We start from the raw sequence: 6584 nt of genomic DNA, 5'->3' as shown, positions 1-6584 counted from the left end.
AGGGGAAGTGTCAGGGGGATGTCAATAAATACCTTACAGTAAAGGCCATAGTGACATTCATGAGAAGGGTTTCCTTGCAAATTGGTGGGAGTGGGAGAGACAAAAGGGTCACAAGAAAGGCTTCAAGAAGATTGAAATACGATTTTTTTAATCATTATACACTTGTAGTCTATCAACAGAAAACTACTGTGAGGGCACAGCTTTGACACAAACATGTAAATTAAAGAGTCACCCTGCGTATTCACCAGGAAAAGCTTTCTTAAGGGCTATTAACTTTGAAATAATTTAGAAATAGATTGGAAAACGATTCCTTCAAATAGTACTAATTCTTTCACAACTGTTTAATAAAACTGTTTAATAAAATACTCTGGAAATGCTACATTTGTCACATTTAATTTGTATTATTTTATGATTAGCCATCTGCTACATGCTTGGACAGATTCTTCAGGCTCTCTTTCACTGTGAATGCTTATCTGACCCTTTTGGCTTTGCCCTCAAAAAGCAAATAATGGATTTATAGGAGAAAAAGTATTACGAGTGTCCAATGGCGTTTCCAAAAAATTTGACATCTGGTGCCACCTTGTGACTGTCGAGAACAAGGACAAGGGATAGTATTTCAACAGAAATTCAGCCTCAAACAGCGGAGGCTCATATACTGACACTGTTTCTGAACTGCCATAATAAAGAGAGCTAAAGTAGTTCAGCATATCATGGAAAATAGGTGTTTTCTATTTCCCCCTGCTCCAGTGTCCATTTTTTCCCACTGGTTTCAAAAAGAACAAGTAGAAAAAAAGAACTATCTGATGTATTCTCAAGGGGAGCAGCAAAGAGAAGTTTCTCAAATCGCTGACACAGACAGTTGTAGAATATGAGAAAAACCTCCAAACCCAACACATCACCAGGCCTCTTAAAAACGGTAGCAAATGTGCATGGGTGTTTACAACAAACCCTGTACTTGAATGACTCATCCATCCTGTGGTATGTCTCTCTTATTCAGCAGACTTGGACATAGAAAGGGGAACTTCTAAGAGACACCACTACAGAAGGTGCTATGGCAAGGTGATACAGCTAAGTAGTCCTGTGTGTTTATCTAGTATAAAGACAAAATCACATAAATCTGTTCCAGGAAATTAGGCTGGTTTTCCATCTCCATTCCAGAGGTGGCTTGTGCCCAATTCTATCAATTGCTATGTGCTTTTATTGTATGCCCATTTTGCTTCAGATTATTGGAACAATGTAGACAAAAGGTTATTTTAAAATCTGGGCTTTAGTTTTAATGTCTTGTTTTCCAACCTATTCAAGTGCCTCCTTCATTCAGTGGGGCCAAATATAGAAAAGATAAATGCACTGCTCGTAGGAGTTGAGATTTGCAAAAGTGGTGTCAAGGTGCCCATTACTATATTTATTATTGTTTTCTATGCTATTCTTCACAAACAAGTGAATCATAATATTTCTAGCATTGTCTGAATAAAGAATGGTGGAAATTAGATCTTTGACATTCCTTGATTATGCTGTGCTGAATTTTACATTAAATTGATCACTGTGATACCAACAGAAGTTTTCTGAGCAGTTGCAGGTAGTAAGTATTACATAACATGCATTTGTGACTGGCAGTGATAACTTACCTTGGCAGTTAAACTTATTCCACCTCTTTCAAACTCTGTTTAGTCCTTCCCTCTTATCCACATAAAGTGGTTGTAGGTCATTACAAAAAATGGCAGATGATTTTTCAAGATCATTGATGAATGTAATGAATGAAGAAAAATTTTTAATTTCTTATTGCTCTGTTTTATCCATTTTAAATTTCAACACTTTCTTCTTTTCCACAACCATCTCTTGCCATATTCTAAGCTATGCTAGAACTTGGCTGCTAAACAGCTAACAAAGATCTTAGAAGTTTCTTGGGAGGTTATGGCAGGCTTCAAGAAGTCCAGTTGAGTTGCAAAAGTTCTTCTGCTATTTCTGCCACTTTACAGTGAAACACTTCACTCTTTGTGGGGTCATGTATGTTTAATTATGGGGATGATTAGGAGTTTTTAAACATATTTTTCTTTGAACTGAACATTTCAGTTAAATGAGTTTATTGACAAATTGAATGCTTTTAATTTCTGAATTGGTAATATTACTTCCAAATACTTGCTTATTTCAAATTATAACTGGATATAAATAAATACCATATATTGCTAATTATTTCTGCTAACACTTTTTCAAAAAATAGTGGAGGTTTGTGTGTGGACTTTTTTTTTTTCATATTATGAAATTACCATTATGTGGAATTGTTTGATATATAGGAAGTTTGCCTCTAATTGATTGAGGCAAGTGCTTATAGAATATCTGAAAAACAGGACACTTGGTATTATGGAAACTTGAAGGTTTTTTTTAATCTATGGTTCATCTACCAGGTCTAGAAACAATGTGATAGTTAAGTATTTTTATGATGCTCTGGTATCAACCTGTAGGAAGTCTCCTGAATTTGTTTACTTCCACTCTACAAAATTGAAATCTTAGGATTTGGAATTTATATTTTTATCTATATGCATATTTAGCCAACTATTAAGGAAAATACACAAATACAGAATATGGAACTTTTACAAATATACAACTGAAAACTTACAAAGAACTTCCAGTCTCCATAGATTTATTAGCACAAAATTAACTGGGGGAAAAAGTACTTTCAGTGAAGCATCAGTGCTGCTACAAAGCTCTACACTGGAGAAGAATTTAACTTTTCTCCTTAATGGAGAATACAAAATGCTTCCCTAAGACAGGGTTTGGCTGTGGGTAAATTGTTCATACTGCCTAAAACCACTAGATGTAGCTGTTGGTGCTTGCAGCAGGAAGAGCACACACGCCCAAAAACACACCCACACCTGCCTGCCCCCTCCTCCTCCCCTTCCCAGCTGGGTATTTGTTGGTGATGTAAGTGATGTTTTGGATTTTTACTTTTTAAGAATAAAATCTTCATATTATCGCTTTCCTTACAATATTATGTAGGTCTTTTTGCAGTCTCTGAATTTATCAGTCCTTCTTCATTATGAAGACATGATACAAGAAGGTAGTGTAAAATTTAAACATGATATGACTGTTCATGAATTAATTATAAATAATGATTATTGAAAAAAAGTTAATACATATTTGTCAAGCAATTGGCCTGACATTGTGACTGAAGTGGTACAGGGCAGGTTTCTCTTGCAGCATGGATGCATTTTACATAGCTGGGACATAGCAGTAATCTGATGAGCTGCAACTGCCACAATACCAGATGGATCCCTGAAAACAGGAGTCCTGTACTAATCTGTCTAGATTATTGAATTCAGTGCCACTTGGCAATGTATCAGGGAATGCTTGTAGAACTGAATCAAAATAGATTATGAGGTTTTATTTTCAGTTACATCTATAAATGTTCTGTGGCCTGTTTTGTGGGAAATGCATCTGAAAAGTTACCCATGGCTTTTATTTCTATTGCTTTTTAAAGTTGTTTTGTTTTTCAGCTACCTGTGCCATGATAATATTTAGAATTGTATTGACATTATGAGTCTGTAAAATTTTGCTAGAATTGCCAGTTTAATTAGGAAAATTATGAAACAAAGAAATACAAAATAAAATATGAAATTAAAAAACCCAATCCAGTTTCCTTATCAATAAAAATAAGGCATGCATGTAAGCATATACAAGACTTTTTTGTGTCATTTTCTTCTGCAATGATTAAGACAAGTATGTTTGCAGGCACATGTATTTGCATTTAGATGCTTTTCTAGAATGTATTTGGAAAATGTACATTTAGGGAGAAAGAGACAGAAAAGATGGATAATGGCAGTGGAGAGAGTCATGAATTTTTCTTGTTGCCATGCTTCTTTCATGCTCTATGAATGAAGTACTGAAGCTAGGGATCTGATATTACTATTAATTTGTAGCTGATAAATGTAAACAAATATTTAGTATAACAAGGTGTCAGTTTTAGAAGAATGTTAATGGCTGACTGTTGACAAGCACCCATAGCTGTACATTTATGAATGTTGAAGAATTGGGAAAGATGCATGAATTTTTGGCTTAGTTTACTGTTAGTGAAAGTGTTTTATTGGTTATTAACAATTTTTATACAGAAATTGTTACACATACAAATGAGTAGTAGAAGCATCTACACTCCTACCTGAATGAAGTGAATACCGTGCAGATACAAAAGACCTACACCTATAGGGTGTCACACGCTGCCATGTGCACCTGTCCTTTGAGCCCATGTCCTGTTCTCACTTGTGCTTCTGTGACTTTGTACAGATCCTAAGGTGACTGCTGTGGTATAAATACACTTACATCAACATTTGTATATTTGTATGTGCTCCATGATTCACAGCTGGTTTGTGCAGAAGCCCTGATAACTTGTCCAGACATCGTGATAGCTAGTCCAGACATCACATGGCAAATGCCTGGTCCAGGCAGCAATGCAAGTGGATCATCAATGTAAGAACCACAGTGAGAGGATTATAGGTATTTAGAGGAAATCCAGAAGCAAAGCTACAGGAATTTTGCCATGAGATACTCTAGAACTCAAAGTAAAATTAATCCCTGAAGAATTAAGTTAATAATGAAGTGCACTGGTTTCTTAAGCATCATTCCCTGTTCAGCCAAGGCAAACTCACTGCAGTCTCTGAGCCAGGGAAAACAGCAGCAGTTTTACCCTTTCTAGTAATCTAGTCCCAGCTGCTGCTGACCTCAACATGGTTTTGCCCTCTCTGTGCCAGTTGTTTCCCCTGTCCCCTTCTTCCCTCCTATTTCCTCCCCTCCCCTCATGTTTAGGATAGCTGCTGCCATTGGGGAGTCTACGTCTTAAAGTTAAGAGCTGCATTACAAAACATGTACACAGGCCAAAGAATTGTATAGAAACTACCACAGAAATGTCTACCAAGAAAAATATGTGAATCATGGTATGAAAAGTAATTTTTTTACTTCAGTTTCCACCATTGCACTCAATCTGTTCTTCATAACAGGGGTCTGCTTTCCCTGAGTTATGAACTCTGTGCTGCCCCTAACAATGATACAACAAAACAATTTTAATTTGTATGTTTATGGTAAAAAAGGTCATGAAACAAGCTCTCTATGTTTGCACCCTTTTTGTATAGTCTGCAAAATGATTAAAGTCTGGAGTGCCCAATTTTCATATTTTCTTTAGATATCTGGAAATGCAAACAAAACAAACCACTGCAGTTATAAGTTCCAGCAATGACTCAGTAACCTTTAAAGTAACCTTTATTTTAACCAACCCCATCCAAATGTTGGGGCAAAGATGGGTGTTGTTCGGCTTTTTGGAATTTTGTGGGTTTTTTGTTTGTTAGTTTGGGCTTTCTTTGTATTTTTTTCCCATTGAATTAAGAGCAATTCATTAAGAAATTTAAAAATTGATTCTGAAATAGCGTTGTTTGCTGCCACACAAAGATGTTTACTTGGAAAAGAATTGCAAATGTGCAATGCATTACAAATATTCTTGATTTGTTTAAACTGTCTACTCTCACTTTGACTACTGACTAATTTTTTAGGCTGCTATGATTATAATTAATTCGTTGATCCAGTTCAAAAGAGGTGTTGGACTGTGTTTCATGTACAAAGAAACAAAGAAAATTTGAACATGGCTGAAGGTCTGCTCTGTCCCTTGTTAATTTTCTGGTCCTTGGAGTAGTGGAATAGGTGACTCTTCTTCATGGCACCAACAACCTACAGTAGGAATCCCAGTTGCATAAACATGGCACTCACAATCAATGCTTAGGATTGCTGGTGGAAAAAAATGGGATGCAGGTGGTGTGATCTACTTACAGCTTAATAGAAGGGCAGCTGCATCCAGCATCAGTTCCAATAGCCTTTTGAGGATGTTGTAGGGAGTATAGAAGTGATTTGGCCTGAAAGTTACATGTGCCTGACCCACTGATAAGCCTGATCTTTGATAAAAAGCTTGTGAGATACAGGTCAGCAAAATGCTTTTAATCTGGAGAACCAAACAGAAATATGTGAATAATCCAGGTTCAAAAGGCAGCCCTAAATTACAAACCTAGACAACTGTTATAGTCTCAAACAGCCTGCTGTCACACACTCCCCTTTTGGTTAGACCTAATTAATCTTCAAGTAGGTGAAAAGCCTTTTTGACCTGGAAATTTTTTAATGCCTGTCTTGGACTGAGACAGTTTAAAGAGGTGGGCAGTCTGAAATTAGTAACTTCCTCCTTGATTCCAAGCAATCTCTTCTCATCCATGATGAATGAGATATGACTAGATACAAGTTAAAATAGTAGCAGTTTAATAAAAGAATGCCAACAGGCAAGGGAAAAAAGGAAAATAACAAATTCACGATCTGCCACATGACCAAAGAGACCCGAAATGCTGGAAATGCCCTTCCTGATACCATGCCCAGCAGGGACGGCCTCGGGCTTGTAGGACTGAGGGACGAGATGGCAGCAACAGATCCGTGCCAGAAGGCAGAGCTCTCAGGGCAGGTGCAGCAGCACATGGAGACCTGATGGCTCCCCAGGGCCGGCACCCTCCCCCAGAGGCCCAGCAGGGCGGGGGGCACTCGGTGTTCCCTGTCCCCTCTGGCCCGGG

This window comes from Molothrus aeneus, chromosome Z (genome assembly GCF_037042795.1).
Source record: "Molothrus aeneus isolate 106 chromosome Z, BPBGC_Maene_1.0, whole genome shotgun sequence".
Lineage (NCBI taxonomy): Eukaryota > Metazoa > Chordata > Aves > Passeriformes > Icteridae > Molothrus > Molothrus aeneus.
The sequence above is the reverse complement of the archived record's forward strand: the minus strand, read 5'-3'. Positions refer to the sequence as shown.